We start from the raw sequence: 18,327 nt of genomic DNA, 5'->3' as shown, positions 1-18,327 counted from the left end.
GAACCCACAAACCGTGAGATCATGACCCAAGCCAAAGTCGGACGCTTACCCGACTGAGCCTCCCAAGTGCCCCTTTTCCATAAATATTTTTAATGGAAGAATAATATTTCATTCTAAGGGAATAACTGCCATGATTTTTTTTTTTTAACCATTCTCCTGTTGTTGGACATTTAGGTTGTTTCCGGAAGGTTTTTCTACATTCTATAATGCCATGGTAAACATGTTTTTGCATAAATTTTTCTCTGCATTTCAAATGAGCCTTTTAACATATAAACCAAAATTCTTCTGAATTAAGAGCATGGGAAAGGCGCCTGGTGGCTTGGTCGGTTAAGTGTCTAACTCTTGGTCACAGGTCAGGTCTTGATCTCATGGTTGTAAGTTCAAGCCTTGTGTTGGGCTCCACATTAAGTGTGAAGCCCACCTTTAAAAAAAAAAAAAAAAGGTTGGGGGGGGTGCCTGGGTGGCTCTGTTGGTTGAGTGACCGACTTCGGCCCAGGTCATGAGCTCATGGTTCGTGGGTTTGAGCCCTGCGTTGAGCTCTGTGCAGACAGCTCAGAGCCTGGAGCCTGCTTCAGATTGTGTGTGTGTGTGTCTCACTCTACCCCTCCCCCACTCATGCTCTGTCTCTCTCTGTCTCAGAAATAAATAAACATTAAAAAAAATTTTAAAAAAGGCGTGGTCTCTGGCTCAAGGTTGCTTAGGTTCTATTTGGCTTCAGTGTTTACTAGGTCTGTAATATCTTGGCTAAGTTATTTAACATCTCTGGACCTCAGTGTTTTCATCTGTAAAATGGGGACAGTAAAAATTTATTCCTACTTTACAGGGCTGTTGTGAGGATTAAATGAAGTAATACACACACAAACACACACACAGATATATTTACATTTAGAACAATGCTTGGCAAATGGTAAACGCTGTTAGTGTGTGCTATTCTAGGCTATGTAGCATAATGTTGAAATTCTTGGTCTTTCTATATTAATGGTTGTTGTAACTGCACTTTATTCAATTAAAGTAGCCAATGTTTTTTAATTACACAAAGATATATCATTCCAGATGTTAGCAGGTGTAAGTTTCTGCTTCAAGTAAATAGTTCCCTCAGAGAGGCAGAGCTCACATATTGCTGACTACTTTGGCCAAGACTGTTCTTTACCATCTGGTTGACTGTTAGGGTGTTTTGTTCCCCATCCCCCAGCCAGCAGTAAGTAACCTCCCAAGTGACCATCTGCCAGTCCATTTATTTAACCTCTTAGGAAACTAAAGAAGTTAACCTCTGCTTATTTAAAACACATACCCAATATTCTGGTTTCTCTTCAAATCGTATAAATCTTTCGCCTAAAACACATACCCAAATTATGCACTCTTTGGTCAATACCATGCTCATTCTGGGGAAAAAATTTGTACAGTTAAAAACCTGACCATTATTATTTTATTTTATTTATTATTTTTTAAAATGTTTTTTTATTTTTGAGAGAAAGAGAGAAGAAAGCACACGAGTGCACGTGTGAGCGAGAAAGAGGCAGAGAGAGGGAGAGAGAGAATCCAAAGCAGGCTGTGAAACTATCAGTGTGGAGCCTGACGCAGGACTCATACTCACAAACCGTGAGATCATGACCTGAGCTGAAATCAAAAGCTGGACACTCAACCTGTTGAGCCACCCAGGAGCCCCCATTACTATCTTATTTTATTTTTATTTTATTATTATTTTTTTAAATGTATGTTTATTTTAGAGAGACACACGCAGAGTGTGAGTGGGGGAGGGGCAGAGAGAGAGAGAGAGGGAGACACAGAATCTGAAGCAGGCTCCAGGCTCTGAGCTTTCAGCACAGAGCCCAACGTGGGGCTCGAATTCATGAACCGTGACATTATGACCTGAGCTGAAGTCAGATGCTTAACCAACTGAGCCACCCAGGTACCCTCCCCATTATTATTTTATTCTATTTTTTTATTTTTAATTTTTTTAAAATGTTTATTTTTGAGAGAGAGAAAAAGAGAGCACAAGCAGGGGAGGAGTAGAGCGAGAGGGAGACACAGAATCTGAAGCAGGCTCCAGGCCCAGCTGTCAGCACAGAGTCTGATGGGACTCAAACCCACAAATTGTAAGATCGTGACCTGAGCCAAAGTCAGACGCTCAACCGACCATGTCACCCTGGTGCCCCCTGTTACTATTTTAAAAACACTGCATACTTGGGATTTGTGCTGACACAGACTTACATATATATATATATATATATATATATATATATATACACACACATATGGGTATATACATATATGTATATACCCATATATATTATAATATTCATATATAATATATAAACCTAGATATTATATATTATAAATATATATAAAATGTATAAATACATATTTTCCCCCTGCTCATCAGGGATCTAGATATAGATAAATGGGCATTTAAAAAGAGACATGAAAGTTTATCTTTGCCCTCTCTTGCCATACTGATGGATGCCCACCAAACAGGGATCCATTGGTGATAAGGGTATGAATAAGCAAGATAAAAAGCACTTTCAGAATAAAACAGGCTAACATCACTAGCTTGCTCTGGTTTTGCATTCATCTGTCAGGTGTTTTGGGATCCCAGGGATCCTTCAGTCTACAAAAGAAGAATGTATTGCTCAGCTAGCGTACCCATAGATTCCTGTCCAAAACTCTAATATTCTGTATGATGTCTTAATGGGTTCATTCCTGGTTGTCAAACTATATGTCACAATTTTTGATCTCAGAAAACTGTTCATATAAGCCCAAGTAAATTTAAGGTGGGATGTTAGAGATCAAGGAAGGAAGGAAAATTAACATTTACTGGGTATCCCTTATGTGCCATGCACTTTCATATATTCAGTAAGAGTGAGAAGGATTATATCATATAAAATTATGTAATTTTAAGTTTGACTTGGTAATACCTAGTCTTTTGTTCTTCCCTCCCTTCCCTTTTTCTCTTTGATGTGTGCCAAGCTGTGACACAGTTTGTGTCCCCAAGGGGCTCTGGTTTAGTCAGGAAGATGGACACAAAACTTGATAATATGTGGCTACTCCTACCACTAATAACTAATACTTCTTACACACTAAGTGCTTCCCATGCAGGCACTCGTAAAACTTGTTTAAAAAGACACTATCCATATCTTACAGATGAAAACATTGAGGCCTGAGAAGTTAAAAGACTCACCCCAAAGTACATAGCGGAGAAATACCTGAGGTTTGAGAGCTGTTGTTTTAACTCCTGTTCTGTCTCTAGCTCTCTTGAGTGTGGCAAGTCTCAAATGCTAATGGGAAAGCTTAAAACAGTATAATGACTTATATATAATGGGCTTTTTTGTATATATACAGAAGAATACACTATTTTTTTGGTGTCATTTGGGCTCTTTTGCATACAATTAGAATGGACACAAATTTGGGCACAAATAATTTTGGACACAAAAAATAGGTTCCCAAAGAGATTTCTTCTGTGGCTCAGGTTCAGGATTAGTCCACTGTATGTCAGACAGATTCTTTCCTGAAACAAATGAAGATAAATGCACAGATCTCCCTTGTTTCCCCCTTTATGTCCCCATGTCCCCTTTCCTTCATAACACTTCGTTAGTGATTTAGATATTTCACATTCATAACTGTTCCAAGAGCCTGTTTACAAAGCTTCAGCTGAATCTGCTAGATCACTGCTACATCAGGTCTCTGAATGTGGCCTTTTGCTGGGGAGTTCTCTTCTGATAAGGATTCTTTTGAACAGGGTAGGGGTGGGATGAGATTCAGAGCTTAGGCTGAGCTCATCCCCTTGACCTCTGCCCCTATTACAGAGTTTATACTGACTTGGTAGGGACTCCCTATGGAGCCAAGAGTTTAGGACTTGTTTACAATTGATGAAAAGATAGTTGCATTCAAAGGCTGTTGTTGGGTCCTTGGGTAGTCATGAATCTCTGCCATTATCTCTGGTGGGTGTAGGGAGTGCTGGAACATCTGGGGCTGGAGATTTGCAATGGATGACTAAGAAGGAATGAGAAGAAACTAAAGCTAGATAGTTTGCTGAAATTGTTTCTACAGAAGCAGTATTGCAGTAACATTTTGAGAACAGAGAGATTTGTACAAACCTGTGCTTTATTTCATTAAAAAAAAGCTGAAAGTGGTTTAAATGCAGGGTATGATAACAAAGGAGATGCATGGGAATTCTTCTCTTCCTTTTTTGATGTCTCATCAGAGAAAATTTGCTGTTAGGCAAATGTATCAGTGGAGGGAACACTAGATTATTAAAGCCACCTTCTTCAGAGTTATACATAGTTTTACAAATTGGTATTTTCTCTAAAAATTTCATGATGCTCTAAGTATGCTGGGACAAGTATAGCAACTCTGTCCCAAGAGTCTTCGTATACCTTTTCTGGGCACACTTTGATGAACTCTGACCACTCTTTAGCCTCTATACCTGAAGTTACTTTTTTTTTTTTTTTTTTTTTTTTGGTCCAATATTTGTTGTAGATGTGAATCTGAAAAAAAAGATAAGCATCTGTCTTTGAAGGATGCTCATAGTCACTATGAACCAAAACTAAATAAATACATCCTCTGTTGGAAAGCATAGGAAAGCAAGCTGCGTTAATAATGATTCAAAGTGACAATACCATCTTGTATCTTTTTCATCTCCATACAAAATTCCATGTGCTAAAGGTAGTCTGGTCTATAGATGTATTTTGTTTTATTAACTGTATATTTAAATAAAAACCTGTAAGACTTTCATAATAATTTTGAATTTTTGGCCTTCCTGATAAATTGGGTCTAGATTTCTACATGGCATCTGTTGGCTGGAACAGAATAGTGACTGCCTTTTTGACCTCAGCATGCACTGTCAGGTTTGTCATATACCTAGATGACCTCCTTCACCCATTTATGTCTCCTTGTCAGTCTTCTGTAGGCATTTGAGTTTGTAGCTCCTACATTAAAAAATGATAATTGTCAGTGCAGATGAAGGAGTGAGAAAATGGAAACTATTTTGAGTATAATCTAATAATATCTGTTAAAGCTGAAATTGTGCAGTTTACTTTTACAGATTTAGCAGCTTAAAATTTAAAGATTAAAAAATTACAGATTCAGCAATTGATGTCTCAGTCTTTATCCTATAAGAAATGACAGGTAAGCAAAATTATAGTCACAGATATTCCTTTCAGCATTTATAATAGCAAAAAAAAAAAAAAATGGAAACAGCTTGAAGTTTAATAGAGGACTACTAGTTTAATAAATTGTGATAATCCATGCAATGGAGTACTTACTACTATAGAATTGCTAAGGAGAAGGCAGGTTTTAGTCTAGAAGAAGGATATACTGACATGTTTGTTAATAGTGTAGTATCTGGGCAAATGGGATCACAGGGCAACTTTCATTATGTCTGTGTTTTAATTTTTTTTTTTAATTAAAAAATTTTTGTTAATGTTTATTTTTGAGAGAGGAAGAGAGAGTGCGAGTTGGGGAGGTACAGAGAGAGAGGGAGACACAGAATCCAAAGCAGGCCCCAGGCTCTGAGCTGTCAGCACAGAGCCTGATACGGGATCGAACTGATGGACTGCGAGATCATGACCTGAGCATAAGTCGGACGCTTAACCAACTGAGCCACCCAGGCTCCCTTAATTTTTTTTTTTTTTTTGTAACAAAGCTCTTGTATTAAAAAAGATAGATTAAAAAAAAAAAATCTCCTCTCATTTTAGCTACAGAGTTTCCAAGGCTGTTCTGCCAAATTAAATTGAGCCACTCACGTTCCAGCTTCCCACTTAGACCACAGATTTTTACATTCAGAAATCTCTCCTTGAAATTGCTGTAAGGAAAGGGCATCAGTATCCACAAGTAGCAGGAACCATCTCGAAGCCTGAGAACAGGGTAAGAGCCTAGAGCAGCGTTTTCCAGCTTCTACTTGCAGCTCTCCCTCCATTCACAGTCCAGCTATCAAAACTGGCCTGCTTTTCAGAATCAGGCTTGGCACTAACACACTGTCAATAATAAAGGGAGCCTTGATAGCTTCTCATTTGACTGTGCTCTCCTGGCAGTTGGAGGGTTACACTGCTGAAAATGACCTTTAATGGAAGATAGCATGGTGCAGGATAAAAAACATGAGAGTTTGCATCTTGGCTTTTGCCACTCCTTGCCTAGTGACCATTGGAAACCTGTGAAGCTCAGTTTATTTATTCACAAAACAGTAATAATCCTTCTTAGGGGTTGTCTTTAAAAAATAAGTGAGGTAATATATATATGAATTGTCTAGCATCTAGCTGCTCTAGCCAATCCTGTTTGCTGATATATGTGATGAAGGGTTTCTAACTCTTTTGGCTAATATCTAGTGAGCATTTGCTATATGCTAATGGTTTAAAACAATTTTTTTAATGTTTATTTTTGAGAGTCAGAGACAGAGTATGAGCGGGGGGGGGGGGGGGGGGGTGGGGCAGAGAGAGAGACACACAGAATCAGAAGCAGGCTCTAGGCTCCATGCTGTCAGCACAGAGCCCGACACGGGGCTTGAACCCACGAACTGTGAGATCATGACCTGAGCCGAAGTCAGATGCTTAACCGACTGAGCCACCCAGGTGCCCCCTGTATGCTAATGGTTTTAAAACATTCTCTCATTTATTCTTGCAACTCTTACAATGTTGTTCTCAACTCTTGTTCCCTCCATTTTACAGATGAAGACACTGACAGTTTCACACTTGGCCAAGGCCACACAGCTGGTAACTGGCAGAGCTGGAACTTGTGTGATTACAAAAACAATAAACTTTTAATCTTTTTAAAGTAGTGGTATGATTTACATACAGTTAAACGCACAGATAGTAAGTATAAGGTTCAGGCACTTTTTACAAAGTGTGTACCCTTGTAATCTATGTTCTGTTAAGATACAGAACATTGTTATCCCTTCAGAATATCTTTATGCTTTTTTCTCAGTTGATTCCACAGTTCTACCTCAAGAAGCAATAATTTCTGATTTCTGTCATGATAAATTAGTTTTACCTCTTCTAAAATGTCATATATATGGAATCATAGCAACAAGTGCTCTTTTGTGTCTAGTGTTTTACAGCATAATGTTTGAGACTTATCCATGTTGTTCCAGGTTTTAGTAGTTCATTTCTTTTTATTGCTAAGTAGTATTCCTTCCATTGACTATATCACAGTTTATGTATACACCTGTTGATAACCTGGGCTGTTTCTAGTTTTTGGCTGTTATAAACAAAGCAGCTGTGAAAACTCTTTTACAAGGTTTTTGTGGATATGTGTTTTTATTTCTTTTCATATATCTAGGAATTGTTGGGCCATATGGTAGATGTATGTTAAGCTTTATGAAATTGCTAGTTTTCCAAATTGTTTATATATTTTACAGTTCTAACAGTGTATGAGTTCCAATTGTTCCACATCTTTGCAAGTATTTGGTATTGTCAGCCTTTTTTTTCCCTTTAATGTTCATTTTTGAGAATGGGGTGGGGGGAGGGTCAGAGAGAGAGGTAGACACAGAATCTGAAGCAGGCTCCGGGCTCTGAGCTATCAGCACAGAAGCCCACATGGGGCTCAAACTCACGGGCTATGAGGTCATGACCTGAGCCAAAGTCAGATGCTTAACCGACTAAGCCACCCAGGTGCCCCTGGTATTGTCAGCTTTTAAGTTTTAGTCATTATAGTGAGCATGTTTATGGGACTGATGTTTTTAATTTGCATTTCCCTAATGACTAATTATGTTGATCACCTTTTCATACTCTTTTTGGCTATTCGTATATCATCTTTCTATAAATCTTTTTATAAGTGTCTATTCAAAATCTTCTGACTATTGAAATGAAACCATGTTCTCTGTCCTGTTATTGAGTTGTGGGTTTTGTTTTTGTTTTATGTTTTTTTTAGGATACAAGTCCTTCATCAAATACATGGTGTGAATATTTTCTACCAATCTGTGGCTTTCTGTTCTACTTTATTAATATGTTTTTTTGATTAGCAGGAGTTTCACATTTCTAGGAAGTCTAATTTATTTATTTTTTCTTTTATGGTTAATGCTTGTGTTCTAAGAAATCTTGGCCTGTCCTGAGGTTGCAAAGGTGTTTGTGTTTTCTACTAGAAACTCTGTTTTTAGTTTTAACATTTATGTCTATAACTCATCTTAAATTTTTTGTATGGTATGAGAAATATTAGTTTGTTTTAGCACCATTTGTTGAAAAGACTTTCCTCATTGAATTTTTGATGTACTTGCTGAAAAATTGATATTTTGTATGTGTGAGTCCATTTATAGATTGTATTCTCTTCCATTAATCTATTTATCTTTTCACCATTACTGCAGTATCTTGAATACAATAGCTTTATAATCAGTCTTGAGATCAGGTAGTGTTAGTGCTCCAACTCCATTTTTCTTTCAGAGTTGTTTAGACTATTTTGGCTATTCTAGGGTGTTTTGTTTTCATTTCTCTATAGATTTTAGAATCACCTCGTCAGTTTTTTCTTTTTTAAAGAAGCCTCCTGAGATTTAAAAAAAAAAATTTTTTTTAAACGTTTATTTATTTTTGAGACAGAGCATGAATGGGGGAGGGTCAGAGAGAGAGGGAGACACAGAATCCGAAACAGGCTCCAGGCTCTGAGCGGTCAGCACAGAGCCCGATGCGGGGCTCGAACTCACGGACCGCGAGATCATGACCTGAGCTGAAGTCGGAGGCCTAACCGACTGAGCCACCCAGGCGCCCCTAGATTTTTTACTGGACTGCATTGATCCTGTCAATTTGGTTAAGAGTTGTCATTTTAGAATTGAATCTTCTAGAATTTAGTGTATCTTTTCACATATTTAGAACTTTTTTTTCTCAGCAAGTATTTAAAGTGTTGAGATCTAGTATATCTTTCTTTAAACTTACCATAAGTACTCTTTTTTTTTTTTTTAATGTTATAGTAAGTGGTATTTTAAAATGTTATTTTACCATTGTTTGTTGCTAGTATAGAAAAGCGGTTGATTTTTGTATGTTAACATTGTTAAGTTTGTTTCCTAGTTCTGGTAACTTTAAAAAATTCCTTGGGACTTTCTATGTGTATATCTGTGAATAAAGACAATTTTACTTATTCCTTTTTGATGTTTATGAGTTTTGTTTATTTTTATTACCTTATTGCATTGGCAAAGATTTCCAGTCTAATAGTAGATAAAGTGGTGAGAATGACATTCTTGTCTTGTTTTTGATCTTAGGGAGAAAGAATTCAACATTTCACTTTCAAGTATGTTGTTAGCTATAGATTCTTTTCCTCCTTTTATTATTTTTTTAAATGTTTATTTTTGAGAGGAGTGGGGGGGGATGGAGGTTGTGTGCACAGGAGTGTCTGTGCTGACAGCAGAGAGCCTGAGGTGGGGCTTGAACTCACAAACCGTGAGATCATGACCTGAGCCAAAACCAAGAGTAGGACACCTAATCAACTGAGCCACACAAACACCCCGCTCCTTTTATTTTTATTTTATTTTAAAAATTTTTAATGTTTATTTAATTTTGAGACAGAGGGGGACAGAGCATGAACAGGAGAGGGGCGGAGAGAGAGGGAGACACAGAATCTGAAGCAGGATCCAGGCTCTGAGCTGTCAGCACAGAGCCCGATGTGGGGCTCGAAACTCATGGACTCTGAGATCATGACCTGAGCCGAAGTCAGACGCTTAACCGACTGAGCCACCCAGGCACCCCTCTCCTTTTATTTTTAAAAGTTGTGATAAAATATACATAACCTTTACCATCTTAACCATTTTTAAAATGTGTAGTTTAGTGCCATTAAGTGCATTCATATTGTTGTATAGCCATCACCACTATCCATCCACAGAACTCTTTCATCTTCTAACACTGAAAGTGTGTACCCATTAATATTTCCCTATTCCCCTAGCCTCTGGCAACCACTGTTCTACTTTCTCTGTGAATTTGACTACTCCAGGTATCTTATATAAGCAGAATCATGCAGTATTTGTCCTGTTGTATGTGGCTTCTTTTACCTAGCATAGTGTTTTCGAGGTTCATCCACGTTGTAGCATGTATCAGTTTCTTTCCTTTTTGAGGCTGAATAATATTCTATTGTGCGTAAACACCACATTTTCTCTATCCATTTGTCGATGGACACTTGGATTGCTTACACCTTTCGGCTTTGTGAATAATGCTGCTCTAAATATAAATGTGCAGATAATCTCCTCAAGTCCTTATTTTCAATTCTTTTGGGTATATACCCAACACTGGAATTGCTGGATCATACGATAATTCTATTTTTAATTTTTTGAAGAACAGCCATACTATTTTTTACAGTGGCTGCATCATTTTACATTCCCACTAGCAGTGCACAAGAGTTCTAATTTGTCTGCATCCTCACTAACACTTGTTATTTCCTGTGTTTTTGATAATAGCCATCCAAATGGGTGTGATACCCCATTGTGATTTTTTTTTTTTTAACGTTTATTTATTTTTGAGACAGAGAGAGACAGAGCATGAACAGGGGAGGGGCAGAGAGAGAGGGAGACACAGAATCTGAAACAGGCTCCAGGCTCTGAGCTGTCAGCACAGGGCCCGACATGGGGCTGGAACTCACGGACTGTGAGATCATGACCTGAGCCGAAGTCGGTCGCTTAACCGACCAAGCCACCCAGGCACCCCTACCCCATTGTGATTTTGATTTGCATTTCCCTAGTGAGTAGTGATATTGAACATCTTTTCATATGCTTATTGGCTTTTTATATATCTTTGGGAAAATGCCTATTTAAGTCTTTCGTTTTTAAACAAGTTTTTGTTGTTTTGAGTCATAAGATTCTTTATTCTGGAGATTAACCTTTATCAGATATATGATTTGCAAAAAAATTCTCCCATGCCATGGATTGCCTTTTTACTTGGTGTTCTTTTATATACATAAGGTTTTAATTTTGATGTAGTGCAGCTTACCTTTTTTGTTGCCTGTGCCTTTGGTGTCATATCCAAGAAATCATTGCCAAATCCAAAATCATTCAGCTTTTCCCTGCGTTTTCCTCTGACAGTTTTATACTTTTAGGTCTTTGATTTGTCTGGAGGTGATTTTTGAACATATGGTGTAATCCACGTTCATTCTTTCGCATGTGGATATTCAATTTTGCCATCACTATCTTTTCAAGGATTGTCCCTTTCCCCACTGAATGGTCTTGACAACCTTGTTGAAAATCATTGACCATATATGGGAGAATGTATTTCAGAAGGGCTCTGTATTCTATTCCATTTGTATGTCTATTTTTATGTCAGTATCACACTGTTTTGATTACAGTAGCTTTATAGTAAGTTTTGAAATCAGGAAGCTATACAGTTTTTTTGTAGTTGTCCTTTATCAGCATGAGAAAGTTCCCTTGTATTTCTAGTTTGCTAAGAGTCAAAGCCTGACCTTAGACCATACTACCTCCAAAAGATTTTTATTTTTATCTAACTCATAATTTTGGACACATTCCTTTTTATTTTATCTGTATGAATCTATTTTTTGTGTAGTCATAAACCAACTAACAGGTTTTCTAGATTGATTTAGAAGTCTCTTCAAACTTGAAGTCACCATCTAGTGGTCTCTTCTGGAAGCACCGAAGTGAGAACCTGTGATAGTGCGTTGGCATTTATGCCCAGTTAGTCCACAAGGTGGCAATAGGCCCTAACTGAAGAGCCAAGAACAGGAATCAGACTGAAAAATAGAAGAAAACAATGCTTGTAAAACTCATAATTAAACAGAATAGAAAACCAAAATTTTCTGAAAATACTGCTACCCCTCAAAATCTGAGAGAAAGAATGAACCTTTATCTCATTCTGAAAACATGTAAGAAAATTCTAATTAAAATGTTGGAATCCATTTTGCTGCCTCCCTTCCTTTCCTTTTAGACTTCAAAATCTTGGCTTATTCAGTAGCTGTCCAGTTGCTTCACTTTGAATATTGGGGGATTGGAGGAGTAAGGTGATAGAGCTAGTCATTAATGCAAAGGGATATGAGTTTAGGGAGTAAGGACAAGAAGGATGTGCACTTAGATCTGAGAGCTGAAAATCTACTTCCAGGAGATTGCAGAAAGAGGCATTATTGGCTTGATGCCGTCTGTTGGGTCTAAGACTCCTCTCCTTGGGCATAAAAAAGCAAAACAAAAAAAGGTTTTTTTGAGTGTTCTAGTCTAAGGTGTGGGTTTTTCGTGTAAAAATGGAAATTGAGAGAACAGAGATTTTCCTGGACAAAGAATTAAGATAATGATGAAGGAAAAAAGTCCATTAAGGGGATGTGAGATTCCAAGAAGCCATGGGCAGAATATATGGGGCTTGGAAAATTAAAAGACAACGGGTGGGGTGAGTTTCTAATGCTCCTTGAGGTAGTTTAGAGAGAAAGTTTAGGAAGACTACTAGGCTGGACGTAGTGTGACCTGGCAGCCTAGAACAGCTTGCTTGATTATAGCAGTGATGCCACCTTTTTTTGACCTCAGCCAACTTAGGCAGAGCCCCGTTACCTACTTAATCTGACTGTTCCTGTTTTCCATTGGAAATGGACTATCATGCACAAATAAATTTGGGGTAAGGATGATAAATGGGCTTTGGCAATTGAGGTATGATTCCTGTTTGAAACATGACATATATATCACAATCTCATTACTGGAAAATTTAAAATAAGGATACTCTTGATGTAATACCTATCATACAGCGTGTATCAAACTACTTTGAAATGACCTTGCTGAATGAAGATTAAAAAACAAGAATAGCAGCAATTGAAAACCACCACTAATTCCTTCAACAGTGATAATGGAGTTCTTCTGAGAACTGCATGATTTATTTTTTGTATGTAATTGCAATAGGGTTTTTGCAACATTGTTACCTGTTTTGTAGCAGCCAGGTGTTTTAGTGGAATACTAAAGAGTCTTGTTAATTTTAGTTTATAAACACCGAATTTTATTAACAGTTAACAAATTACGATAGCCTTTATTCATAAGTAGAAATGAATTGAACATCATTTACTCATAAGATGGATGAATGTTGGATTAATTCACCAAGAGGATCCTGTAAGTAAATGCCTTGAGAATCCTGGGGCTAAAAGATTGGGAAGGAAGAGGAGAAGGTAGAAAAATAGCCACAGGCTAGCTAGAAGGAGGCTCAGTGCAATGGGCCTTTGGAGCTACGTATGAAATAGAAAGTGTTCTTCTGTGACTTAAAGCAAAATCTGACCATTGTGTGTGTGTGTGGTCCATTGTGTATGCACAGATTTATAATAATAGTTCTAATACTGTCGATAGAATTACTCCTCATTATGTGATCAGTCCTGTTGACAATTATTTATGAGTCTAAAACCAAATGATTCTCCTAGGAATTGTTTTTGCTTTTGCTGAATGGAGTAGATTTGTGTAATTGAGAAGGAAATAAAATCCTTTTTGTAATGATTTTGTGGTGGGACTTTTGTTGATTTGTTTGGCGTCTGGATTATTTAGCATCTCAGTTATCCAGGAATCTGTCAACATAACTAAGATGTAGTAAAAACCAAGCCCTAAATGTAATTTTTATCAAAACAACCTTAATTGTGGTATTTAGTCTCTGTCTCTGTCCCTTTATCTTTTTTTTTGTTTTCCTGTTAGAGGTTTTGCTAGACAAAAACTTATTGGTAACCCTTTCCTAATAGTAATGATAATTTTGGCCCTTAATTATATCTCACCAAAAATATATTACAATCTCTTCACATAGATTTGATAACTGTGATTTTTGGCCAGTTACTTTCAACCTCTTACCTTTGTGTTTTTGTTTTTTTGTTTTCCAAATGGGTAAAAATATCTGCAAACAAATCTCAAGCAACATCAGTAAATTAGTAGAAATGATCCTGCAAATATAGGTGAAAGGTCACAGGGTCATTTTCAAAGCTTCAGAAATACAAGTTTGGGAGAAATAGGTTTGATTGGGGAGTTGGTATGGCTGCTCACAAGTTAGTATTATAGTGCTCTCATGTGAAAAGAATACTACCCAGAAGGGATTACTTTTGATTAGTCTTCTTGATATACTTAGTGCCCTTCAGTTCTTAAATATTAGTTTTTTACCTCATGTTCAGAATGCACAAATTTAATCAATGTAATACTGAAAACAACTACCTTTAGTGGAGCTTTCTGTGTGTCCGATGAGGTGCCAAGGACTTTATTCTCACCATATATAATTCCTGTCATAACCATATGAAGTAGGTGGTGGTTCCTAGGTGAGAAGCTGAGCCTAAAAGGTTAAAATCACACTACGTCTCATTGCTTGTTCATCATAGACAAAGAGAACTTCAGCGCTTAGAGAATAGGATCTTAACTTAGGGATTTGTAAAGAATCTGGGTATAGCCAGAAAAGCATGGGTTGAACGCAAGGAACCGTATGGTGGAGAAGTAACTGGTCTAACTAGAGTGTGAGTGATGTGGGCTTCTGGGAAACATAGACTGGTAGCAAGGGAGAAACCAGAGGTATTAACTGGAGTAGTTCAATTGCAAGGAACAGAACACCCTCCCCCTCCCCCTTAAACTAATTTAAAATGGGGACATTGTTGGAAAGTACAGGGTTTCTCTTGAGGCCTAAGGGCAGAACATTCATTTGGATTTCATAAATGGTTAAGACCAGAATTTCTCTCCCATCTCTCTTTGGTCATATAGAATCTTATTTCTGCTTCTGTGGTGCCTCTGTTTCATACTTCTTTTCTCCTTCAAACTGATACTCTTTGCTTTGGTATCCATGGTGGAAAATGGCCGCCTCTGCCCTGCCTTGTCATGTCTTTCCAGCACCCATGCTCAACACAGGCTAAGGGAAGCATTGGTATTCAAAATTTAAATGCTCAGGAAAGAGGATAAGCCCAGCTAGGGTTAGGTGTCCATTTGTCCTGTCAAGGGTTATAGCATATTGACTATTTAGTAGAAGGTACAAATACAATATTAGGAGAATATGAACAGTAGACAAATTGTCTGACATGATAACGTCAGTCAGGTAGCAGGCTAGATGGAGGTTGTAGAAACTCACCATTAAGTCTGGCATTTGAGGGACAGTGTTACAGGTAGGGCAAATTCAGGGGCATCACTGATTAGGAATTATTTGGCAGCCCTGGGGTGGGAAGGCATGGGGAGCTGGCAAACGCAGTGAGAATCCAGGCATTACGTGATGGTTGAAGTTTGGCAAATAGAAGAGATACTTTCAAACCACCCAGTTTTTGGCTAGGAGTATGAGTATTAAGACTCAGGACTTTGGGTCTCAGGATGGTATGACTAGAGAGGCCAAGAGTGAGCCCAGGCCTGTGAGCAAGGGACCCATGATAGACACCCATGCATGCTGATGGGCTTAGTTGCAATGGCCAGGGCCAGCTGTAGCACTCAGTGTCCTTCTCTGTGTAGGAGCTGTTTGAGTACCTACATGGCGACAAGATTGGAGACTATGTACTCCTGCCCTAGCCATGATTGGCTTTAGGGCTGTTTAGATTATATATCCATTTATAGAGTACTACTGACTCCAGTAGTTAGGGCTTTTGGGAGGTGGGAACTGGAAATAACTATCTGATACTCAAATTTTTGTATTATTGTCTTCTGGAATTGAAAATCATTCCAATATTCCAGAGTCATTTTATTCCTCTGCCTTCCCCCAGGGAAGTTTTTTCTCAAGTATATTTTGGGATTGAGGTGTATTTGAACAGTTTAGGTATTATGATACTTGGGTCTAATTCCAGGAAAGCAGATTGGATTTCAGACTGTTTGGCTTTACCAAAGTTAGACTTTTATCATGTATGAGATTTATAAAAACACATCTAATGAGGAGATTCATTTCTGGCATGACTGAGTGAGCAGGTCAACAAATCCTGTCCCCCAAAAGCAACTGCAAAGCTGGAAGAAACAGAAATAATTGCAGGCTTATAACAAGTTGAGAAGCATTTGTTCATGAAAACCACTGAATTTTGTATAAAACATGTTTATGGTCTTGCCCAGGATTTCTCCCATTATTTTCAGCCCTGATAGTGTAGTAGTTCAACCAGGGTGGAACTAGTTGTAGTAGTTCAACCAGTAGAAAACCAGCTGCTTTACTACCCCTGTGGGAGGGGGCTTACTTGATTTGGAGTATTAGCAGTTAAAAGTGATGATCTTACTGTATATACTATGTGTTCACCAACTTGGATTTAAGTAGAAAAAAATAGTATTGAAGAGAAAAAAGTGATGATCTTGGTAACAAGTGAAATAGGGAGAGCCAAGCAACTCTTCTAGCCTAAGGTTACAGACCTGTTTGGGGCAGACAGTGGAACAGCAGCAGCCTGGATAGGGCTTTAACGGAGAGGTCTGGGCAGTGAGACAACTACAGGAAGTTTGATAGCGTCTCCATATATCCTGGGTTGACTGGAGGCTTCACACACCATAGAAACCAGTGCAAGCCCAAGCCATCTATATATTTTTTTGGCCAATGCAAAGGCTGTGTGAGAAAGCCCAGCAGAAAGTAAAATCTACAGTAGATTTAAAGACCTAAACTGAGAGTGTGCTCCCCATCCCAAGCACAGATCCATCAGGAGAGAATAAAAGGGCTCAAGGTGAGCACCACCTCTGACCAGTCAGTAAGTTATATAGACAGAGGGGTGATCTGGCTTCACAATAAAAACCAGGGAAAAAATTCTGAGCCATCAGGCACCACACATTATAGGAGAGACAGGTTGCACAGATATATTCCTGGAAAGTTAGTAAAAGCAAAAACAAAACCCAGAAGAACCACCACCATCACAAAACCTTAGCTGGGAAAAATTCAGTATCTAGAGTTGCCAGCAGTACCTTACTTTAAATGTTCAGTATTCAACAAAAAGGTAAAAAGATGCAAAAAACCAAAGTGTGACCTATACTGCGGGGAAAAAAAATCAGTAGAAACTGCCTCTAGTGATCACAAATGTTGGATCTGACACACACAGACTCTAAAGCCCCTATTATAGATATTTCAAAGAAATGAAGGGAATTGTGTTTACAGGATTAAAGGAAACTATGATGACAACGACTCAATGAATAGAGTCTCAAGGGGAACCTGTAAAACAAAATGAAAGTGCTTGATTTAAAAATTACAATAATTGGGGTGCCTGGGTGGCTAGTCGGTTAAACATGTCACTCTTGATCTTGGTTCAGGTCATGATCTCATGGTTCATGGAATTGAGCCCCACATTTGGTTCTGTGCTGACAGTGCAGAGCCTGCTTAGGATTCTCCCTCCCTCCCTCTCCTCCTGCTCTCTCTCTCTCCCCCTCCCTCCCTCCCTCCCTCCCTCTTCCCCTCCTCCACTTGTGTGCTCGGCTCTCTCTCTCAAAATAAATAAATTATAATAACTGAAATGAAAAATTAGGATGGACTCAACAGCAGATTTAAGATGGCAGAAGAAAGAATTGGTGAACTTGTAGATAGGTCAATAAAAATTATTTAATACAAAGAACAGAGAAAAAAGCTTGAAAGAGTGAACAGAACCTCTGAGATCTGTGGGACAACATCAAATGTATACCTAAGAATATACATATATAAAAAGGGAGGAGTGAGAGAGGAACCAGAAAATATTAGAAGAAATAGTGTCCAAAAGCTTTCCGAATTTGAAGAGAAAACATTCAACTTCAAATCCAAGAAGCTTGATGAACTCAAGCACAATAAAACACACATCAGAGTCAAACTATTTTAAGACAAAGAAAAATCTTGAAAACAGCAAGAATGATTCATCACATACAAGGGGATAACAATAGCATATACAGCTGACTTATGAGAAACAAGGAGGTCTGAAAGCAGTGAAATGACATAATCAACATGTGGAAAGAAAAAACCAAGATTTCTTTAGCAAAACTCTTCTTCAAAAACGAAGGCAAAATAAAGACATTCTCACATAAAAAAGGCACAGAATTTGTTGATAGCTGCCTTGCCTTAAAATACTAAAGGAAGGTCCTTAAGGCTGACAGGAAGTGATACAGATGATCATTTGAATCCATAAGAAGTGAAGAACATTGGAAAATGGTTAAGTATATAGGTAAATACAACTCTAGTTTTTTTTTTTTCTTATTCTCTTAACTTTTAAAATGACAAAAGTATCTAAAGCAGTATTTAATAATACTGTATTTATTGAGTTTATAACACGTATATGATAATAAAAACAAGAAAGAGAAGGAGTAGGAGATATATTGAAGCAAGTTTCTGTATTTCCTGGAGTTAAAAAAATAGATTGTGATAAGGGCGCCTGGGTGGCTCAGTCGGTTAAGCGTCCCACTTCGGCTCAGGTCATGATCTCATGGTCTAGGAGTTCGAGCCCCACATTGGGCTCTGTTCTGACAGCCTTGAGCCTGCTTTGGATTCTCTCTCTCTCCCTTTCTCTCTCTCTCTCTCTCTCTCTCTCTCTCTCTCTCTCTCT

General features: G+C 38.1%; 1 protein-coding gene and 1 long non-coding RNA gene across 4 annotated transcripts in view; one reads left to right on the top strand and one right to left on the bottom strand.

Annotated features, from left to right (window-relative positions):
- NR6A1 (nuclear receptor subfamily 6 group A member 1) overlaps positions 1–18,327 on the top strand; it is a 230,481-nt gene that overhangs the window by 39,445 nt on the left and 172,709 nt on the right. The gene's annotated exons all lie outside the window — the stretch shown is intronic.
- LOC109250182 (uncharacterized) overlaps positions 10,394–18,327 on the bottom strand; it is a 53,944-nt gene continuing 46,010 nt past the window's right edge. The window contains exon 3 of the long non-coding RNA XR_002072914.2: positions 10,394–11,640. This is a non-coding gene — a long non-coding RNA (uncharacterized LOC109250182). The remainder of the gene's footprint in view (positions 11,641–18,327) is intronic.

This window comes from Panthera pardus, unplaced genomic scaffold (assembly GCF_024362965.1).
Source record: "Panthera pardus isolate Hobbes unplaced genomic scaffold, ASM2436296v1 HiC_scaffold_20, whole genome shotgun sequence".
In the NCBI taxonomy this organism is placed as follows: domain Eukaryota; kingdom Metazoa; phylum Chordata; class Mammalia; order Carnivora; family Felidae; genus Panthera; species Panthera pardus.
This window is presented reverse-complemented; position numbering and strand designations above follow the sequence as displayed.